This window comes from Onychostoma macrolepis, chromosome 24 (genome assembly GCF_012432095.1).
Source record: "Onychostoma macrolepis isolate SWU-2019 chromosome 24, ASM1243209v1, whole genome shotgun sequence".
Classification (NCBI taxonomy): domain Eukaryota; kingdom Metazoa; phylum Chordata; class Actinopteri; order Cypriniformes; family Cyprinidae; genus Onychostoma; species Onychostoma macrolepis.
The window spans coordinates 8,319,061-8,332,568 of record NC_081178.1 but is presented as its reverse complement, the minus strand read 5'-3'; the positions used below and the strand labels follow the sequence as shown (position 1 = coordinate 8,332,568).

The following is a 13,508-nucleotide window of genomic DNA, read 5'->3' as shown; positions in this document are numbered from 1 at the left end:
TTGTTATGGACTATTATGGAGTGCTTGATCTGTGCATATTTCTCTGCTGATTTAGACTAAACAACTTTTTTACTGGAGAAAGCAATATTGCGAATATGGACTATTTTAGATGGAAGCAACGGTTTGAAAGTAAAAAATCTTCATGATGAATTTGTTTCTTACAAACCCACAGCTTTTTGCTTCACAAAGATTGAGATTGAGTCTGAGTCGTGTGGATTACTTGTGGATTATTGTGATGTTTTTATCAGCTGTTTGGACTCTCAAACTGATGGCACCCATTCACTGCAGGAGATCCATTGGTGAGCAAGCGATTGATTGCTAAATGGCTCCAAATTTGTTCTGAGAAAGAAACAAACGCATGTAAATCTAGGATGGCTTGAGGGTGAGTACATTTTCAGCAAGTTTTCATTATCATCAACTATAATCTCACACAGAGTTAAATTTTTCTTGTCATTTCTTTCCTAGTCAAGAGTATGTTTTAATTTGTTAATGGATTACAGTAGTTCACTTCAAGAATAAAAAACGTCCAACATGTTCATGTCTCTCTTTCTTCAGAGGAAAAGGAATTAAGGTTTTTGAGGAAAACATTCCAGGATTTTTCTCCATATAGTGGACTTCAATGGTGGCCAATGGGTTAAAGATCCAAATTGCAGTTTCAGTGCAGCTTCAAAGGGCTCTACACAATCCCAGCTGAAGAATAATCCATGTTTGTTATGATGTTATCTAGTGAAAACATTTGGTCTTTTTCCAAAAAAAAATAAAAAAATAAAAATGTATATACTTTTTAACCACAAATGCTTATCTTGCACTAACTCTGCAATGTGCATCCGCGACTTTATGCATTATGTAATCAAGTTGGAAAAGTCAAGCACAGTTAGTTTTTCGTCTGTGTACTCCAGTTCAAGAAGGTAGGGTAGGGTGAAAAACTCCATCTCATTTTCTCCTCCAACTTCAAAATCGTCCGATGTCGTTGTTTTACCTTTTTTGTATCCTTAAATGATACTGAAAGTGAGACAAAAAAGATGCAACACTGCCATAATTAAGCTAAACAATGCATCAGTGAACATTTGAACAATCAGTAATTACGCTAAATAAAAATGTGCATCATGTTTTTATTACCCTAATGGTCCTGAAAAAAAAAGTGATAATGTTTCTTGCTTTCCACACACTCACATTCTCCAATACCGGATCTGTAATTTTGGGTCTTATGCCAGAATGAGACTTTTCCCTCCTCACAAATCCAGACATGGTGGTTTCCTAGACAACACGAACAGATTCTTCTTCTGTCCTAACGTCTGTACAAAGGAAAGAACATTTAAGCAATTTTTGTCATGATTCTGTTGAAATACTAATAAAACACTGCTTCCTCTCCGGCAAGTTGCTTTCGGTTTCTCATTAAACCATAGAGGAGTGCAGTGGGCTGAGACAGGAACATTAAATGCATGATCGGCGCACACCAAAGTTAATGAGGAAGAGCACAGTCACCCTGCGGCGTTCCCCTGGGGAGGTAAAAAGAGAGTGTGTGCTTGTCCATGCTTTACCATGAGCTCCATTCAAGGTCACTCCTGTTCTAAATTTGATCACTGATATTTCTCCAGCGTTAAGAACAGCACCTTTAGGTCACCTTTAGTTTACTTTCAGTGATAAATACTTGTAGTTTTGGTCTGTACTTACTGTTAACCCGCAGCCCAGTGCATTACAGAGTTGACTTATGTAAAGCTAATGACTCATCTGTAGAAAAATACGTTTTGAACGCAATTTTAAGAACATGCCACTGTCGGCTGCAAACACACTGATTCACTTGGAGAAGTTTGGAGAAGTCTCAGGAGTCAGAGCTCTCTATGTGCTATTGATTTCTATAGTTCTACTAAGAGCAATCATTTTTACTGGCTCTGGTATCTCTGGGTTGTTACTGGGCTGTATCGACTGTTATGGAGCGTTAAATCAAGCCTCAGTCCAATGCAAGAATGGAACCTATACAGATATCATGTTAGCAATAGATCACACAGAAAACTCATGAAGTGTTAATAGAACTGCCAAACAATGTCAGTGATGTTCGGTCACAAATAAAAAGTGAAAGTGACGTGACATACAGCCAAGTATGGTGACCCATACTTGGAATTCATGCTCTGCATTTAAGCCATTCAAAGTGCACACACACATACTGTGAACACACACCCGGAGAAGTGGGCAGCCATTTATACTGCAGCACCCGGGGAGCAGTTGGGGGTTCGGTGCCTTGCTCAAGGACACCTCCGTCATGGTACTGAGGGTGGAGAGTGCGTTGTACATTCACTCCCCCCACCTACAATTCCTGCTGGCCTGAGACTGGAACTCGCAACCTTTGGATTACGAGTCCGATTCGCTAACCATTAGGCCACGACTTCCCCCCTAAAGAATATTTCAGGGGAGACCGTGAACGCAGTCCCCCACTACCATAAATTATGCAGTCGAGATTCCCACATTTGGGGAATTCGCAGGGGTCAGCACAACCGGAGTGCAATGGCCGAACCTTGCTCTGGGTGAACCGCCTTCTTGATCATGGTGTCTCCCCTGCCAGGTAAAACAACTGCATAACATAACTGTAAAACATAACTGCATTGGTGAAACTACCCTAACCAAGGGCCTTCTGTACTTTTTGGGCCATTAATAAAATGCATCGTGATTATTTTATAATCATAAAATCCAATTAGCCTACATAATGTAAAAATACAGATAAACATAATTACACTACTATTCAAAAGTTTGGTGTCAGTAATTTTTGAATATTCAGCAAAGATGTACTAAATTCAAAGTTGACAGAAATTTATAATGTTACAAAAGATTTCAAATAAGTGCTGTACTTTTGAAATTTTCTATTCATCAAAGAGACCTGAAAAAAAAAAATGCATCACAGTTTCCACGAAAATATTAAGTGGCACAAGTGTTTTATATATTTTTTTAATTTTTATAAACATTGCTAATAATGAGAAACTTTTATTACTAAATCAACATATTAGAATTTCTAAAGGATCATGTGAGACTGAAGACTGGAGTAATGGTTGCTAAAAAAATGCAGCTTTACCATCACAGGAATAAATTATATTTTAAAATATATTAAAATAGAAAACATTTGTTTTCAATTACAATAGCATTTTCACAAAAGTACTGTTTTACTGTATTTTTATCAAATAATGCATCGTTAGTAAGCAAAAGAGACTTTTAATATATATATTGGGTGTGTAAATATTATTTAATTGTTATTTTATTTATTTAATTATTTAGCATCACCGTAATGATCATTTTTGAATTGAAATTAGCTTAATTGTCATGAAAATAATGTCAAATGTAAGTAAGAAAGAAAGAAAGAAAGAAATGGTCAAACAATGTAATTTCTATATGCAACAACATCTGGGGTGTTCATTTTATTTGTGAGTGAAACATGACACCTGAGATTAATTTTTGTACTGAGGTTGTGTCAGGAATAATTTAACTTTTTTTAAATTCATTTCCCAAATTCAGGCCATAATCTTTGTCTGAAAATTTGTCTTACAACATCCTCAAAATTGAGTCTATTATCTGCTCAATTTTGCACTACCCGCCAGGGATATAGTTTGCTGTGAATTATTTAAGACATAGGCAAGTGTAACTAACTATCAATCACAAACCCAGAGTTGAACCATCCAGAATCTTGTAACACATGAGAAGCATCTGTCTTGAATTAGTTCAAGAGGTGTCCTCAAGTTGCCTGCAAATAACAGTGGTGTCACTTTTACAGGAAATAGGAAGAACTGCAACAAAAAGAGAAGATCATTAAATAATGTTGCTATAACGCTAGAAGTGCAGTAAATCTTTGAGTAAAGGGGTGGAAAGAAAACTGGAAAAAAGGAGAAAGATGGAAGAAGAAGATTAGAAGGACTTTCACACAAGCCTCTATGATTAGCAGCGAAGCAGATATCCAACTCTTTAAAGATTTAAGCTGACTCTCAGACCCGTTACAACGATCTCGGAGGTCATCCACTTGAAATCTCATGAAAGGCTTTTTGGCAAATGTTAAGAGCTTCATTTTCTGCATCATAATTTAGTGATAGCCTGACTGAACCGTAGAAAGTGAGAGGGCGACTCTGCGAATGTGATGAAAAGAAAACAAATACAGATAAAAAGGTATTAACAGACCTGCTGGAGTATTTGTTTCAGTGATATACGTTCCCCTCACTGACATCATGCTTTTAATCACATTTACTTTTATCTCAAAGTGCCTTCCACTCTCGTCAGAAAGCATTACACTTTATAAAGCATCTAAACGATACGTGTGTGGAGTTTTCTGCAAAGTAACTCCATCTGAAGGTCACCTCTTCATTCTTGTTTGAGGGAGGATTTAAATGAACACTGTTATAATCACTGTAATTTCTTCCCTTCAAAACAAAATACGACAAGAAATATTTCTAATCCTAATCCATTTTTCTTCACTGTCTAATCCTCTTTATTGCTAAATGGCCCTGGCCCTGGTTATGCTCCCTTAGGCTACAAGTACTTTACATAATGTCAGAAAGTGTGCTTTAAGACAGTTGAAGGTCTTTTGCCAGCATGAAGACCAAATCACCAGATAAAACAGTCAACAATTAGTACTCATTTGCCAGAGAAAAACTTTTTAAAAGTCCCACACATTCTCAAGTTAATTTGTGTTTTGCTAATCTGGTGATTTAAAGAACCTAGAAACCAATATATTGATCTGAAGAACCTATAATGCAACAACAAGACCTTTTCTAATCACCAAAGAAGCACTAGCTAAAAATTAAGTTTCTGCATGAACCCAAAACTTTTTATTTAGATTAGCCTTCTGGCTACTAAAAACAGCAATTAAAAACCAGCTGGTTAAGAAAACCAATGATTAGCTAGACAATCCACTGCTCGCCTACACTCCAAAAAAAATGGTGCTATATAGCACTAAAAGTGGTTCTTTGGCTCGTAATCATAGGGGAACTACTTTTGGTGCTGTATAGCACCAAATCTTCAAATCTTGATGCTTCAGTGGTTCTTCAGCAGTTCTTCACTGGTTCTTTGGCATGACTGAGGGGCTATATACCACCGCTACCATATACAGAACCTGTTAAGCTCCTGTATGGTTCTTCAGTGGTTCTTTGTGGTGATTAAGGTGCTATGTAGCACCACTGCCGTACAAAGAACCTGTTAAGCCCCTTTAAAGGTTCTTTACAAGCCAAAGAACCACTGTTGGTGCTGTTTAGCACCATTTTTGTTGAAGAAATACAATGCAATATGGCACCTCTTATGGTTATACATAGCACCATACGATTAAGGTTCTGTATAGCACCTTTAAAGATATGGTGCTATATAGCACCAAAAGTGGTTCCCCTATGATTACGAGCCAAGAACCACTTTTAGCGCTATATAGCACCATTTTTTGAGTGTAGCCTAATCAACGGAAAGTCCAAAACCTCAGTAAAATCAGTCAACAGATTAGTCTGACCAGGCTTGGAGACCATCTAAAACCAGAAAACCTTAAGCAGGTATCCTCCACTCAGACTCTCAGTTTTAACATTAACTAACATTATAACTCTCACTTGTTTCCTTTTATAAGCAGCACCCATCCTTACTTCTTCGAAGCTAATAAACAGGAAAATTTCAATTCAACAATTTCAACAGATTGGTTAGAAAATGACTTGATGTCAGTGTTTTCATGTATCCTCTAAATGGTCTGCAGAGCCCTGGTTGAGTTTGAAGTTAGAGTGCATGTATAATTTATGAATACACTCAGCTGAGGTATTTATTTGTGCTCTTTTGTATAAAAATACAGTTCTTAAATTAAAGCAGACAAAGAATTATGAAGGACAAAATCCAGAAGGCGAGAAAAAGGCTGAGAGATGAAGGGTGTGGTGGAAAACATATTCTCTGGAAACTCAGTCTTACATCAAAGTTGTTCCATCACACTGAAAGGTCAAAAGCTTCTGAGTGTAGTTGTGCAGACAGCGCCTGAGTACAGGAAACACAGGTTACGAGTGAGCAGTTGACCTTTCTCTGCTTCCTCTAGGGATCAGAAACCTGTGTTCAAACAGGAAGAACGTGTCTAAAGGCGTGTAGGTGCACTGCAGGGGCAGCCAGAGGTCTTCAGTGACATCACGTTGAGTGTCCAAGAACTGTCAGCGGTGCAAGAGTTATACTGGATCTGGCTAGCTCAAGTGCAGCTGTATTTCAAACATGAAATGTTTTGTATTACTAAACATGTTTAGCCGATGTTGCAAAGATCGATTTGTTTTGTTCTGTTTTGCTTTTTCATATTTATCGACTTCTAGGGAGAAAGGATGGGCGTTTTCTTTAAAGGAAGCAAGTGAGAGATTCATATTCAAGATGGGTCACATTAAATTACTCTTATGAAGGTAAAAAACTGCATACTGAAAGAACAGACAGTGCTCCATTGAGGCAAAAACCATCTATCTTTACTTTGTAAGGTCAAATCAGTACAAAAGATCTCAGCAAAAGGTCGGATCCTTACAGAACAGCTCTGTGGGGGATACAGAGATTTTCATTTCATGTAGGGTATAATCTACTGTACCTATAGGGCGATGGACATGTTAAAAAGCAAGGCTGCCAATTAAATTTGATCTTGACTGTAATCGCAATACGGTCATAATAGTATGACATCACCACAAAATTTGAGGTTGCTAGACTCTTATGCTCAAAAATACAGTAAATAAGTAACATTGTGAAATATTATTGCAATTTAAAATAATTGAATACATTTTACAATGTTATTTATTCATGTGATGGCGAAGGTGAATTTTCAGTAGCCATTATTCCAGTCTTAAGTGTCACATTATATATATTCATTATTTGATGAAAAGAAAGTTCAAAAGAACAGCATTTATTTGAAACAGAAGGTTTTTTAAATGGTTTGTAACATTATAAATATCATTACTGCCACTTGTGAACCATTTTGAATGCATCCTTGCTGAATAAAATTATTCTGTCCCCGGTAGTGCATTTATACATTGGTTTGTTATTGTGGTACATGAACTATTTCAGATAAACCTTTATCAGATGGAATGTAAAAACAAAAGCAACTGCAGTTTTTCATTTCGTCCTCTCTAAATAGGTGCTTCTTTGCCAGAAAAAGCTGAAATGTGGACTAGACTTTTTCCGTTCAGGTCTATTTTTGTCTCCTTGGTCTACTTTGCAGCTAATTCTGGTCAAAAACAGCCCGTTTTAAAGGAAAAGATTGTTTAACACACAAGATAGTTTCAATGTCTAGTTAACAGCTACATTAATGTTAAAGGAACAGCTTATAAAAAAAAACAAAATCAAGTTCTGTCATCTGGTGATGCTTTTGTGGTATCCGTTTACAGCATTAATACTCATGCATTCATTATATTCATTGAAATCGGACAGGTAAGCAATGACAGAATTTTAATTTTAAGATGAACTATCCCTTTAAGCAGCAGTCTGTTAATACTGATTTTGAGTCCCTAATCAAAAACATATTGCCATTGTGGTGGATGGAGTGTAAACCAAGGTGAACAGAAACGTGTGATCATTACTTGACTTTAACAGCCGTGAAAGGAAGCGAACAGAGAGATGGTTTATTCATCAAATAAACAGAGCTCATATGAATTGACAGTGGAAAACACAGATTTCACATGCAGTGCGCGCGCGCACACACACACAAGGGAACAGACTCCACACACATATACAAATGCTTCTAATATCAGCCCAAATAATAGGGCTTCAGGGACCTTGTTATCCTGTGCTTTTCTTATCCACAGAGCATAAGCAGGCATCTCCGTTGCTCAGCTCTGAGGCATCTCCCTGATGAAGAGGATGACACCTGTCTGATGCCACATCAACAGAAACACACACTGTTATAAACTGAAAAGATATCCCAGTAATTGGCAGGCAACATAATAAGGCAAACATTTCTCCTTCCATAATCACTTTTGCCTGTTGAAACTCTTATTACCTATTGCACAATGTACACTGTAATGGAGGAACAGTGTTGTCAGTATGGGAAATAAAACTCAAAAGTTTGCCATTTTAGAATATAAAAAAACTCTTGTTTGTTGTAGGAGCCTGGTAGTTTCTTAACACGCTTTATGAAAATTATGTTAAGCCAATATCAGTTTGCTGTTTTCTTGACAATTGTACAGTATGCATCAGATGAGTGGATAACTTCACGAAGGTATCACAGATTCTCTTCCTCTCTTACGAGGCAGAAGATGCACAGAAAAAGAAATAAGACGAGTTCACGGAGGCAATTTGAAGCACGCAGATCGTTTAAAAGCACATTCTCTTCTTTAATGTTCATTAGCCAGCTCAGCCTGCCTCTTAAAAAGACACAAATCTTTCAGAGAGCTTCAAGTCACACAGAATGTTGTCGTCTGCCAGCTTGTGCTGTACATGACGTTTGTGTAACAGAGATGGAATTGCACCACTGAGACCAGACTGAAGGACTTTTGGTGGTAAAAGCTTTACTGCAGACTGCAGTGACCTTCAAACACATTTTCCAGCAATGACTAAGGCTGAGGATTTCAAAAAGGCAAAAGCTTCATTTGTGAACATTAAATAAATGTATGTAATAAATGTAAAATTAAATGTTATGCATTTATTAATAAAACGATCCAGACATTATCTTCACAGGTTTTGTAAGTGTCAGTCATAATTTAATCCAGCAATAAATTAAAAGAGTTGGTTATGTACCAACACACTGCAAAATGAAGTTGATCAGAATTCAGCGTTTTTGGTTCATTAACTCTGGATGTGTTCAGATTAGATGGTCCTAATCTGTCTTTTCACATGATCTAATTAAGAGTGCAAATCTCAAATACAATGCAGGACATAAAAGAAATCCTAGATAACCCACAGGCAAGCCCAAAACCATGATCTCACACAAATGCTCTCTCATACAGACATCAACGCACCCACATAACTCTCAGCATCGCTGACGAATGGGGTCTGCACTGCAGCATTAATACAAATGGTAAAACTCATATACAGTGATGTCATATTTAACCATTTTATTTGACGTTCTTCCACTAGGATCACACTACTAAAACAGCTTTTTTGCTCCTTTAACTACTCTCACTTAATTAAGTACTGAATTGGTGTATTTATTTATCTGCAATATAATCAATAGTGTCAACTGTAATCATCTTATCACTGATATTTTTGAAATTAATAAAATCCTGGATTTTGTGCTTAGTGCTAAAACTACTATATGTATTAACGTTTAGCCACATTTTTCTTCTAAAAAAGTGTTTTTCTTTGGAGAAAAAACGGTACAGAACTGTCACAGGGGTGGTACCCTTTCAAAATATACACTTTTGGTACTAAAATATACCTTTAAGGTACTAATTTCTACAACTTAGGGATAACGTACAAAGATGTACTTTCATGAAGGCGACTGACACAAAAGAGAAGAAATTGCTGAATGAAGTCATTATTTTTGTTTTCTTTGCACACAAAAAGTATTCTCGTAGCTTCATAGAATTACGGTTGAACCACTGATGTCACAAGGACTATTTTAACAATGTCCTTACTACCTTTCTGGGCCTTGAACGTGGTAGTTACATTGCTGTCTATGTCAGGGTCAGAAAGCTCTTAGATTTCATCAAAAATATCTTCATTTGTGTTCCGAAGATAAACGAAGGTCTTATCAGGTTTGGAATGAGATAAGGGTGAGAAATTAATAACAGGATGTTCATTTTTGGTTGAGCTATCGACCTTCTGATACATTTAAATGGCACTCTGAGGTGCGATTGCGTAGCCTCTGCCTTTCAGGCCTGATTATGGAGATAACTGGGGGGGGCTATGATATGAATTAGGGGATTTCAGCCACCCTTAGTCCCTCAACCACTGTTCAGGGCATTAGTTGTGTCTCTAATTGTGGTTTTATCTCTGGCTGCAGCTCTTTCCTCCAGTGTGGACTGCATGGGAAGTTGATAACCTACAGATCAGGCCACAACGGACCATCTGGATTAGAGGTCCCTAACACCCCTAATCAACAATCAGCATCTTATACAGGTATATGGACATTGAATGTAACTTACAGCATCTAGTTTTGATTTTACCAATACAAGTTAAGGAAATAATTAGAGAGGAAGGCAAAGAGCGGGCATTTTCAAGAGACAAACCCCTCCACCCTTGGAGCAGATCTGTGCCAGCGGAGCTTTAATGGATCTGCTAAACGCTGAGCTCGGAGCATCTGGCCAGTTTTAGGCAGCTCATTATTCAGAAATCAATAGTGTAGAAGAAAGAAAAATCTACAGGTTTTATCAGCCAACCTTATATCCGCTTGTTTTCAGAAGAAGCAGAATTTCCAATAAGGAAAAAAAAAAAATGCTGAGGCATCACAAAGCATGACAATTTCCTGAAATTACTGTCCTCTTTTTAAAAATGAGTTTTTTAAAATGGAGCCTAACAGTGTGTGAGTAATGAGCACTTTGATTTCCATTTGTCGAATAGGAAGTGGGTGCCGTATTTCTCTAATCAGCAGATGATTTTAATTTGTCTCCGCTCTCCTGCCGTCTTCAGGACTAATATTCTGTTTCCCTGCCTTAAAACACTGTCATGCAAGAATAATCGGTGCAGATTTTGCCATGGAGGTCTGGTGAAAGCTATCTGTTTGTATTCCTATTCTCAACGGCACTTGCTTGGCTTGAGAAACAGTACTGTACATTGCTTTGTGAGTTTGAGAGAGAAAAGCAGAAAGTAAGAGTCAGACACATCAACATGGAAACATTTTTGACAGTGAGATGTCTCCACTGGGACAAGCATCATGAAGAAGATACGTACAACTCATTAAAAACAGCTCACCGCATAGTCTTTGCAACATATCAGCTTTGGATGTCATGCTTGTTATTTGTGGTAGACTCCACCTCAAATTACACACAAACCTGAGTTTGAGTGACAGCATGGTTTCCTAAATGGGTAGACACAGATTTTCACAGACAGCTTGTCAGACAGAAGCATCCACACATTTTCTGCACTGATCTGCTTTAGGGGAGCCTGGCAAGGGGACAATTATTTTAAAGCATAAAGGTATAATCCTAAATATAATTCAACAATAATAGCTGCAAGTAGGAAGATTCAGCATTTTTAGGTAACATTAGCAAGACATTGCTGACTCAGTAAATGACAGAGGACAGGCAATGCTTTGTGCTAATGTGGGTAGACAGACTTTAAAGAATATCTTGTAGTGCAGACAGGCCCTGCCGATATTGGACGGTGCACATACTGTATTTAGGCTGTTTTAACAGAGAGGCAGACATATATGATTGTCTGGCAAGAATATTCAAGTTCATACAAGTAAAAAAAAAAAAATACAATAAAAAGAATATTCATTCATTCAGCAAGGATGAATTAAATTGATAAAAAGTGACAAATAAATGCTGTTCTTTTAAACTCTTATAAGTCAAAGAAACACAACTGTTTTCAATATTGATTATAATATATATATATATATGTAAGGGATAATCAACGGCTAGCTGTGCATTAAACGATTTGAATGCACGACGCGGAGGCGTCGCCTCCATGTCGTGCATTCAAATCGTTTAATGGTTACCAATGTTTATAGGAAGCGCATTAATATAGAACGTGATTAAACTGACCTGGAACTACCTGTGCAGTTAAACAAATTTTATCAACACCTGCCAGCCAATCAGAATCGAGTATTCAGACAGACTATGGCATAATTTAAAATATATACAAATTGAAAACTGATTTTTTTTTTATTGCAATAACATTTTACAATATTATTATTTTTTACAGTATTTTTTTAATCAAATAATTGTTTTGGTGAGCATAAGATCAAAAACTGTCTCCAAACTTTTGAATGGTAATGTATATTCATGCATAAAGTATGCAAAATAAAAAACTAAACCTAGAATTAGCTGTCAAAAATATTGCAGTTTCATCACTGCTTCACATTTTTGCAATCTTTTTGTGCCCCATGCAGAAACTTTGGAGCTTTTCTTGCAGAATAGTCTTTAAATGGCAGACTAATGGTTCTACCAGGAACCGTTTGTCATCCAGAAAGTGCTAGAAGAACCATTTGTTAACAGTGTACAACAGCAGGAGGAAAACACTTTATATACTCATGGCCTGGTTTATTTTTTCAACCCAAGCTTTACAGTTTAGCCTATTAAAAAGAAAAACATTGACTATAAAGATGCCAAAACCACATTAACCATCTACAACTGCATATATACAGTACATACAGTTACATTACTACTGCTTTCTTCCATTTGTGCTTTGCTTGACGACAAGATTCTCAAATAAAGATACTTACACACACAAACTGTCCCTCTTCCTCGCCTACAGTATACAGATAGCTGCTGCATTGCTGGCTGCCTAAAGAAATGCATGTTGACTGTGACGTAGTAACACAGAAGAGAGCAATCTGTGTCAACGTAACAATAATTTGCTCTGAAGTGGCCGTGAGAATCTCTGAATTAAAATGAATTTAAAAGAGCATGTGTGAATAACAAGCACCTTCAGCAATGCAAGCAAAGTTTCATTAAAATTTCATAACAAATCATATATAATGCAGCAAGAACATGCATTGGTAGATTCAATAATGAATTACAAACAGGAAAACCTCGAAAAAACAATTCAAGCTGCTTTGCTTGACATCACTGGGTCCTGGAATAAAGATTTGAAGGGTTTTCATTCGCCAAATGTAACTAGTATAATGAAATTTCCTATATCCAATTTTTGCTACAATACATAGTCAAAAAATATGTGGTATGCCTAACAAGTTTAAAGCAAGAGTTAATTAAAAATTGTGACTCTGCTGTCCTTTTACCACTACATACCTAACACGCATTGATTTACCTTCAGCAACACACTCCAGAAAAGATGTTGCGCTGAACTTCTTGAACTCATGCCACCAAACTTCTGAAAGCAATTTATTACATCCCATTCTCTAACACAACATGACCCACTTTCCTCGGTAAACACACACACAGAATAATACACAGGGGAATGAGCTGTTTTCATATAATAATTTTGATTACTTCAAGGCCAGGCAGCTCAGTAATTGGTCCTATCTCTGTTCCGCCCTTCAGGGGTTTGTCTGCCATTAAAAAAACAGTGTAAAAACTGTCCCTGACAATTACCCGAAATCAACCGGGAAGTGATAATGGAACGTTTACAAAAATAAAGTAGTGAAAAGTTGTCTAGTCTAGTCATATGAACTGTGTAAGGTGTGTGGGGTGTTGGATACGTTGTGGGGGGGGGGGGGGGATTCGTCTGTGTTTCGTCTTTTATTGTAGCTTTCATAAAAACTCCATCTTCTCTTTTGTTGTCCCACAGACATCTCTGCAGCTTGCAATTTATGCTTGCAAAACCTTCCTTAACAGAGGGAATAAACATCTTACAGAAAGAGGCAAAAATAGAGACACATGCAGAGAGACTTTATGTAAGCATGCAGGTGGGAAACTCTAGATAATTCGTATAAAACAGATTTTTTTAAATATAGTCAAAGTTGTATAATGTACATAATTAGCTAATGAAAGTTC

The 13,508-nt window shown here is 37.0% G+C and overlaps 1 non-coding gene across 1 annotated transcript; it reads right to left on the bottom strand.

The window, feature by feature from the left end:
- Window positions 1-2,404: 2,404 nt before the first annotated feature.
- On the bottom strand, window positions 2,405-2,568 carry LOC131533824 (U1 spliceosomal RNA). Its single transcript, XR_009269218.1, has one exon. It is a non-coding gene; the product is annotated as a U1 spliceosomal RNA (small nuclear RNA).
- Between the last annotated feature and the right edge of the window lie 10,940 nt (window positions 2,569-13,508).